Here is a 10,851-nt window from a genome sequence, read left to right as displayed (position 1 = left end):
GGGAAATAATAGATGTTGAATTTTAGAAGTTATTGAATTGTCTTTTATTAATGAGTTTAAGTCTTCCGCATTGCTTTATGTTGATATTAAATTGAAATGTTAAGGTTTAGATTGGTTGGTTCGCTCACATAGGAGGGTAAATGTGGGTGCCAGTCGCGGCTCGGTTTTGGGTCGTGACACCTCACCCTTTCAAATGGACATAATAGACATAAAAGGTAATCCTACAAATAAGGATATAAATAAAATATGACAACAAAATAATTATACAAATCAACTATTTTACGTTGTATCTAATCAATTCTTAAAGGCTAATAATAAATTGGCTACTAAGGATAAACCATGATCTTCCTAAAAGAGTAAAAATAAAGATTTAGAAATTCACACAATATTTAAATTACCTGAACTTCCCAAAGATAAATTTCCTAACTTTCAAGAGAAACTTGAAATTACTCATGAACTTATAGGAATAATTAATGAAAAACTAAAATCAAAGGCCATAAATAATTTATCCAAAGATAATGATAATGAAATTAATAAATTAGGTTCTAATTATTCCATCAAATGAATTTTATGGCATACTTCACACTCTGGAAGTGAGATTGCGGAATGGAATATTGATGGACTCACAGAACATCAAATATATAATAAATTACATGAAATAAAAGTGTCCATTATGGTATATAAAAAAAAAATCAATAAACAAGTTGCTACTTTAATCACCGCCAGATTTACTGGCACATTAAAAAATTGGTGAGAAAATTACCTCACCGAAGATAATAGGAAAAACGTAGTAAAAAGGCAACTACTATTATCATTATAATTTAAACTTAACCTAAGGGCAAACTATAGAAAATCAAATTCTAGAAGATGCTATTGTCAGCTTAATTTATTGTATAGTTAAACACTTTTTAGGTGAACCTCAATTATTTCAAGATAGAAGTTTAGAAATGTGATATAATCTATCTTGTCCAAAGTTAGATGATTTTAGGTGGTATAAATATGTCTTCATAAACAAATTTATGATTCGCAATGACTGCAATCATGACTATTGGAAAGAAAAAATTATCAGTGGTTTACCAACACTATTTGCTGAAAAGGTTAGAATAAAATTAAAAGATAGGTTTGAAGGGAAGATTTCTTATAATCAATTAACCTATGGTGACCTCATAAGTTTTATAAATATTACTGGATTAGAATTATGTATAGATATGAAACTTAAAATCAACTAAAAATTATGGTAAAATATCACAAAAGGAACTAGAAAATTTTTGTGAATACTTTGGTTATATTAAACTATTTGCCCCATCAAAATAGGCTTCTAAACAAATCAAAGAAGCCATAAGAATGACCATAAATCAGCAAAACCCCATCATTACAAAAAGAGATTCAATTATGACCCTAGTAAGAATAGATTTAAACCAAACAACACTGAAAGGTATTGAAGCTATGGAGAAAGAAGACATCGAGCCAAAGACTGTCCCACCACTAATAAAAAAGAAAGAAAAAATTATTATGTTAGAATTAGAAGAAGAAGTTAAAGATAAGTTGTATTCTATTCTAGAAGAAAATGAAAACAACTCCTCCTCCGATAAATACCTTAGCGATGATGATCAAACTAAATAAAGCCAATGATTCTGATGATAGTAAGTCGTAAAAACCTTGTAAATGCGGCAGTGCAATTTACATCTACAAAAATCATTCTAAAATGTCATCATTAGTAGCAATAAAGAAACATTCTTTGATATGATTGATTATATTGAGGATCCTGATTTCAAGAAAAAAAATACTTAATCGCCTTAAGAGATTCAGTTCTTGATAAACAATGTGATAATAGGACTACTAAGACCTTTGATATGACAAGTATTTTAAATAAGTATAAACAACCAATTAAACCTGAAATAACTCTACAAAGTATTTAGACCGAATTATTAAAATTAAAAGATGAAATAAATGAAATTAAGCAGAGACTCAACACTCTAGAAGTTGAATCAATTACTGATAAAATACAAAATAATTCACCACCAAAGCAAGAAACAGAAGAATATATCTGAACCAGGAGAAACATCAAAAGAACTAGAGTATCTCGAAGAACCTCTACTGAAATTAGAAATTAAAAAAATTACGGTCATTCGACTACGAAGCTACCACATACCCATCGCATTGATCATAGATAAAAATTACATCATTCATAAATTTGCATTATTTGATACAGGCATAGATCAAAGTTGCATCGTTGAAGGATTAATTTCATATAAATATCTATATAGGGGCACTACCATATTATTCTCCGCAACTAGGAAAAACTTAAAATAAACTATAAATTTCGGAATTCTTATATATGCAATAATGAAATTGGTTTCCTAAATGATTTCATTATAACCAAAGACATAAATGAAGAAATTATATTAGGTATTCCGTTCATTACCCAAATAAAACCTTATACCTCCCAATTAGATGACATCCATATCAGAGTACTAGGGAAAACTATCATCTTCCCCTATCTATTTACTATGTCAAAAGATGAAAGTAATTTCATAAAGGATAAAAATTATTTCAAATAAATTCCTTTTTACATCAATAAAATTTTACAATACAGGTTATTAGACCTTCTCTTACTCTTAGAATTTTTTGTAAAACTAGGAGTTATCTTCTTTTCTTAAAAAAAAATTAAACAATGACTGCAACGCAGCCATACATTTTCCATAAATATTATATATTTTATAATCAATTTCAAATAAAGGGAACTCTCCCAAAAAAAATTTAAACAAAATTTTTAGGGAATTAATAATACCAAGAATAACCAAAAATCAAAAATCATTTTATACCTCTTCGTCTAGTCACAGGATGAAGATTGTTAAAATCATACAAACAAGTCAAAGATTGCTCCTAATGAGAAGAAATAGAGGTCAACAATGTTATAGGTAACAGGTCAAGAAGTGTTACAGGTACTATCAAATACTACAATATGAAAATTATGGAAGCCTTGCTACACCAACAAAAATTATGAGGAGACAACATATCACGACAAGAACCAGATGTATTATAAGTTTCTCTTAACAAGTACATTCAAATTGAGTAATATTTGAGAAAATCAACATGTATTATCAACTCAACATCAAAGGCCATTTGCAAAAGTTTTCAGAGTATCACATATTTAATCAAGATAGTTTAAATTCGGAAGTCAGTTGTCTGCAATGATAAGGTAATTTCAAGTTCATCCCTCAAAGGGATTATTACATATCAAAAGAAATATTTAAAAGAAGGTTCATGGAAGCCTTAGTTAAATCTCAACACTAATACGAAATTAAAATATGAATTATTAGATATTGCTTCTTAGCAATAGAGATAAGCACAAAATTATCTCCTTATTATAAGAAAGTGCAAGCACACTATGACATAAATAAAAAAATTAACAAGGATTGGACCCCACATCCAAGGATATGTCATACAAAGTTAAATCTAAAGAAATTTCAAGTTTCACAGATTATTATGACAAAATTCAGCTTTAGACAAAGCAAACACATTCACTATGTCAACAATTACACCAACATGTGGACCCCACAAGATTAAAGGTCCAAGCCACAAAGTGAACAGAGCACTTGATATCAAGATTTTTTCCGCAATCAATACAAGAAGATATACCTGCAACAAAGTTACGTGGGCAGTTATGTGGCATATATTGTCGGTTACGAAAAATATTATCAGAGATGTGTAATAGTTAGTAGTTACGTGTAAAAAAATAGAGTATATTAGTATATGCACACATGTAAAATAGAATGTGTTATCATTTATTATATCAACAAATAAGCAAACAGCTAGACCCCGCAAGAATAAAGTCCAAACCCACAAAATGATAAAGCGGACCCCGCAGGAATAAGGTCACAAAGTGACAAAAGGACCAAATAACAAGATCTATGTTTTGAAGATAACAGTTCAGAAAAAGAAGAGAAGCATGCAGTGAAGGCTACATGTAAGTAGTTCCAGCTACGTGACATCTATTCCAAGCCACACACAGTTTTCATCAATTATTTGTAATAGGTAGTAATTACATGTAAAAAGAATAATGTGTCTTAGAGTATGCACACATGTAAATTAGATAGCATAATAAGTTAGATTAGTCATCACTTTTTAGGCCTATTTAAGTCTTTCAACTTGTATCAGTTGAGGGTAGTCAATATCTTACCGAGTTTGAAATCCTCTATACCATATTCTCCGTCTTTCCCATCTTTCCATTTCTATTTCCATTTCCCATCCATGTTCTCTACTTCCCTAAATCAATAAAACTTTTGTAAGTATAAACTTTCTCTACTTATTTTAATTGTTAAGTGTATGTATTAAATTTACAATTCAAATTTAAAGTTTTTACTATTGTGTTCTAGTTCTTCTTTTCTTAAGTTTTGTTTTATAGATTTTGCTTGTTCTTTCTCCCTTCCGTTACTCTACCCAAATTTTCTTAGGATTCCATCCCGGAACTCGGTCCGTCCCCTTAATTAGTATCAGAGCAAAGTTGGCCGGGAAGGGTATGAGTAGGAGCAGCTAAATCCCTACGTTGTCCTTGGGGGAACAACGTCAAAACTTAGGTTGTGGTCGGGATGGTAAGTTTGGAGTTTGGTAGTTGTTGTTCTTCTTCCACTTATCGTCTTAGTGTTATTCCTTGAAGTGGGGTAACTGGATAATTCCCGGTTTACACGTTGGAAAGTCCGTACTTTTCGTTGAATTAGCTTAAACTGTGTGTCGCGTAGAGCCGGACCTAGAGGTTGTTCCCATCTTCAAGCCTAGAGGAATAAAGTCAAAGAGGGTTAGTGAAAAAAGTAACAACAATTATTACACAAAGAATTTATTCTTCCGGTAGTAATCTTTAAAGTATTCATTATAAGCCTAAGGATAGTGTTCTTCTCCCCTCTAGATTCTCCATTAACTTAAAATGAGATCACCTGCTGGACACTTTAACTTTATTAAAAATTATGATATTAAAATTGTTTAGTCAACTATTACTATTAATAAAAATTTTGAAACTAAAAATTGCTAGAAACTAAAAATATCAGCAGTTATAAGAAAAAAAATAAATTTCTACATATAGGACTTGTTCAAGTAATATTAAACCAATTATATAGGTTGGATTCAGATGTACCCATATGTCTTTTGTTAAGAGAAAATAGGATATTAAATTTTGATGATTCTTTGTAAACAGTTGTAGAAAGTAACCTTGCTAATAGCCTGGTGTACTTTAGTTGTTATCCTTATTATTCAATAAATATTGATGATCCAAACATAATTGATACATTAACATTAAATGTTAAACCAAATAGTAAGGATACTATTGGGAATATAGCCATAATATATAGAATATATTATAAATTAATGAAAACTACCTTAGCCCCTAAGGCTTAAATGGTTAATAATAAAGTAGTTACAATACTCATGGAAGCATATTATAACACCTTTGTCCCAAGAATAATAAATTTGGATAACCTATTTAAAAAGATGATTGACATTTTGACTCCGTAACAGAGAAAGAATTTGAAAAGGAAAAATCAAAATTTCACCAAGTTATTCAACCTCAAGATAAAGAAAGAAATTAAAAAAATTAAAAAAAGATAGATTTCGTAGAAAACATTCCCAAACTAGAACATAAGAATTCTGAACCCATAAAATCCCCAAGTCCTACTACTAGAAAAATTCAAGAAATAAAAAATTGTATTGGCATGATTCATTTAGATGAACGTTTTGAACCAGACTTTAATTATTTATATAAATTTGGACTTGACCATAGAATTCTATTAAAAAGCAATGGTATATACAAAGATATTCTCTATCAGAAAGAATAACGTTTAGAAATAAATGATTTAGTGATATAAAAAAATTAAAATGTAACATACAGTTTTTTAAGTGGTCTGAATACACAAGAAAATTAGACGACCAAAAAGAGTCATTAAATATGCTAGTTAATAAATGCTATACTACTAATAACAAGGTAGATGAATCTAATATTCCTCCTTAAAAATAAATTAGTCTACCTATTGACGGTAAAGTTATTACCGCCTCACCTTTTAAAATGGATATAGTCAATACTAAAGGAGATCCCAGAAATAAAGATATAAATAGAATTCTACAAAAAACTAATTATACAAATCAACTACTTTATGTAGTTTCTAATCAAATTCTTGAAGTCGATACTAAATCTATTTTTAAGGATAAACCAAGTCCTTCCTAAAATGATAAAAATAAAATTTTAGAAACTCATCCAATATTTAAACTACTAGAATTTTCTAACAAAAAATTCCCTGGGTTTCAAGAAAAGTTTGAAATCACAAATGATCTTAAAATTATTAATAAAAAACTTAAAACTACAAATATTAATACCTTGTACGAAATTGATAGTAAAGATATTAATTAATTAAGTCATAATTATTCCACTAGAATAATTACTATACGAAACCCTCATTTCCAGATATGCAATATGAAGAAAATGAGTTTCTATCTCACACTTCGCAATCGGGAAGAGAAATAGTTGAATGGAATATTGATGGACTAGCAGAACATCAAATTTATGGTAAATTACATGAGATAGTAATGATAATTACGACTTATAAAATGAAAAATTTATCAGATAAACAATCGTCTAGTTTAATTACAGCTGGATTTACTGGTTAATTACAAAATTGGTGGAATAATTATCTCAAAAAAGATAATAAGCAAAGTATATTAAATACTACAACTATTAGCCCAATTATTAAAGATGAATCTTCTGGGTAAACCATAGAGAATCAAATCTTATAAGATACAACTATCACCTTAATTTATAACATAGCTAAACATTTTATTGGAGAACGTTACCTTTTTCAAGATAGAAGTCTAGAAATGTTATCCAATCTATCTTGCCCAAAGTTTTGATTTAAGATGGTATAATGATATTTTTCTCTACAAAGTTATGATTAGAAAAGACTGTAATCACGACTATTGGAAAGAAAAATTTATTACTGGCCTACCCAAGCTATTTGTTGAAAAGGTTAAAATATAATTAAAGATTAATTTGAAGAAAAAAATCCTTACAATCAATTAAACTATGGTGACCTCATAAGTTCTATAAATACTAATAGATTAGAATTATGTATTGATATGAAACTAAAGAATCAACTAAAAAGAGACAGTAAAATATAACAAAATGAACTAGGAAACTTTTGTCAAGACTTTGGTTATATTAAACTATCTGCCCCATCCAATGAGGCCTCTAAAAAAGAGAACAATATAAATAAACATAAACCATAAGAACCTCGTCATTACATTAGAAGATTCAAAAGGTCTAACCATAACCCTGATAAAAATAGATTTACACAAGATAACATTGAAAAGTGTTGGGGCTGTGGAAAAACAGGACAGCGAGCTAAAGACTGCCCAACCACTAATAAATGGAAAGAGAAAATTAATATATTAGTTTTTAAAGAAGAACTTAAAAGTAAATTATATTGTATTTTAGAATAAAATAATTCCTCCTCCGATTAAAATCTTAGCGACAATGATCAGCTAAAGAAGGCCTATAGTTTTGAAGATAATAAGTCGTTAGACACTTGTGAATGTGGAAGTGCAAGTTGCACCTGCAAAAATCATTCCATAAATGGCATTACTAGTTGTAATAAGGAAACATTCCTTAATATGATAAATCATATTAAAAATACTGGTTTTAGGGAAAAAATGCCTAATTACCTTAAGAAGTTTAGTCTTAGAAAAATAACATGACAATAAACTATTAAACCTTTTGATATGAAAAATGTTTTCAATAAATTTAAACAACAAATTAAATCCAAAATAAATTTACAAAATATTGTGGAAGAGTTCTTACAAATAAGAGATAAAATAAATAAAATTAAACAGAAAATCAACATCGTAGAAGCTGACACAATTGCTAAATTACCACCAAATCAGTAACTGGAAAAGTATAAATCTGAACGTGAAGAAACATCAAAAGAAGTAGAGTTCCTCAGAAAATCTCTATCTAAATTAAGAATAAATACCATTACGGAAATTAGACCGCAAGACATCCATACCAAAATACTAAGTAAAAATCTTATGTTCCCCTACTTAAACTATATATTAAAGAAAGAGAGTAATTTCCTAAAAGAGAAAAATACTTTTAAAATAAATCTATTTTCACATCGAAAAATTATAAAATTACTAAACCTTCTCCTCCTCATAGGTTTTAGTAGCCTTCTTTATAGCAGTAGTAGTTTCTCAATTTCAACATAATGACTACAACGCAACTCAAAATATTTTTTTATAAAAATTGTGCATTTTCTAGATGGAAAATGTTATTATACAACTTTGTTTTTAAAATAAAGGGAGGAAATCTCCTAAAAATTTTAATAAAAGAATATCTCAGGGGAATATTGAAACCAGAAGTAAAACCTTTCATGACGTTCAAACCCGAAGAAAACATGAAACGACCATTTTATGAAGAAGATCAAACAAAATCAAAAGATATATACATGTATTCCCTCCTACCAAAACACACTATACCCTCACCACTAAAAGAACCTATAGCTAGCTCACACAAGATACAACCACTTCATTCAGTTTTTCGGGAAAATTCATCCTACTCAATAAATAAAAATATTTCAATACAAACAAAGGCTAGTTAAAAGATGAACACGCAGAGATATATCAACAATAGAATTTCGGGGCCACTTCTTAAAAAGAAAAAGATAAGGTTACTCCAAATAAAAAACAATTTAAGTTAACAGTGTTACAGGTGCTGCCAATTACCACACTTGATAAAAATGTGGAAATTATGAAATCTAGGACTTACTAAAGCCCAGCAACACCAACAAAAGTTATGTGGAGATGGAATATCCCCTCAAGACCTGGAGGTATTTTGAATTTATTTTAACAGATACCGACTAGGTAGAAATTGAGCATATATTTGACGAAAGTAATCCATATATTATGCAATAGTAAAAGTTCACTATAAAAAGAATCTTGAGTCCATTTTATGGTTTGAAGATCATCTGCACACCACTATTCACTTATAAAAAATCTCATCGACCCCAAACATATAACTGGTATGATTATAAAGCAGCCTGCTATAACTTTATTTTTGTTAGACAAATACCCACACTTGGTTTATCAAATATTAAGAAAAAATGAAGAACGCGTTAATTCCCCGATGGTTTTACAAATGGCGGAATTAGTTCAGAAGAAACAAACAGGTATTATCAACTCGATATCAACTACAGTTTGAGAAATTTCAGATAGAAAGAAATCCATCTACCTTATAAGAAAATGTTAAATTATGCAAGTTATTTATTTCCAAAAGGATCTCTTATATTATTAGTTGGTACTTCGACATTCGTGAATTTGAGAGGATCGAATACATAAGCAAGACTATTGAAATTAAAGAATGGGCACCAGCTGTCCGCAAAGATAATTTAGATTCAAGTTCATCACCCCAGAGGGATTATGAAAACTCCAATGAAAGATTAAAAAGAAGGTTAAAGGAAACCTTATTTAACATCAAAGCTGATACATGATCAAAATTTCAGTTATTAGATACTGTTGCTTCGCATGAAGAGTTTAGCATATGATATATGTTAGATCGACATGGAATATCACAGGCATACCTTCTTAATTAAAAGAAAGTGCCATCACTCTTTGATGATGAAGAAATAAGGGTATGTATCTGTCATGACCGGAGTCTAGACCCCAGCCGATACCGGCGTCGTTGACCTCTTAGAGGTCGCAAACAAGCCTACTTACGTCATTCTTACTTCGTCTAGGTTAATTTTAGCGGAAAATTTGAAACTTTTTATTTCTTAAAACACGTACTAATCATTCTATTAGATTCATAATTTTCACCATCAACCATCTAACATTAAGATCATCCCATGAAATAAATAGTTTAATATAGAATTAAATCTAACTTGCCAAAATGGTACCAACACAATGTCTGAACAAAAGCGGAAAGAAATGCTAGTGGAACATAGTACACTAGCTCAATCCTATAACTAAGCTAAAATATATAATGGGCGAGCATCCTCGAAAGCATGAGGGCCTACCAAGTCCGTATGAATGCTCTACGTCCGGATAGTTTCATCGTCATTCTGTAGCCCTAGCGTCCACCTGTGCCTACACCATTGTAGAGTTGTATGGGATTAGTACACACTTGTACTAAGTATGGGTATATGCAAGCACACACCAAGGACATGCATGATTAAGAACATCTCTTTCCTAACAACATGATTATAGAAAGTCAAGTTAGTGGACTTGCCAAATTGGGATTAGGAAAGTTAGTGAGCTTTCCAAATTTGGATTAGGAAAGTGAGTGAACTTTACAAATTTGGATTAGCAAAGTCATGCAATGAGAGTAACATGGATCATCATACTTATCATATTGCACATAATACATAACGTCTTGCACATAGAACATAACATATTGCATATAGCACATAGCATTTTTCATATCAGTCGTTCATATGCCATGAGACCTTGGAATCATGGACTTGACATCAAGACTTCCCAAAAATGAGGGCTCAACATATAAGACCTCAACTAGGGAGACTTCTTTAGCAAACACAGAGTCTTCTTCATTCATTCATACATACTTAAGCTATACCTAGGATGTCGTTTAAGACATTCATCGGGTTCACTGTGAAATGATAAAGAATGACCTAGTGTCATTACTTAAGTCTACCTCACCTCTTGATTATCTCATACTAACACCTTTGGTATCATTCATTTCATTATGTGCATCATTTGAGGTTGGCCTCATTTATTCATAGGGAAGTTTAACTTTAACAGACATCGATCATGTGAGCATCATGTAATCCAGTTTCATGAAACCCCATACCGAAAAGAGGT

The sequence above is a fragment of the Solanum pennellii genome, chromosome 5 (assembly GCF_001406875.1).
Source record: "Solanum pennellii chromosome 5, SPENNV200".
NCBI classification, from domain to species: Eukaryota; Viridiplantae; Streptophyta; class Magnoliopsida; order Solanales; family Solanaceae; genus Solanum; species Solanum pennellii.
Note: the sequence above shows the minus strand (reverse complement) of the source record.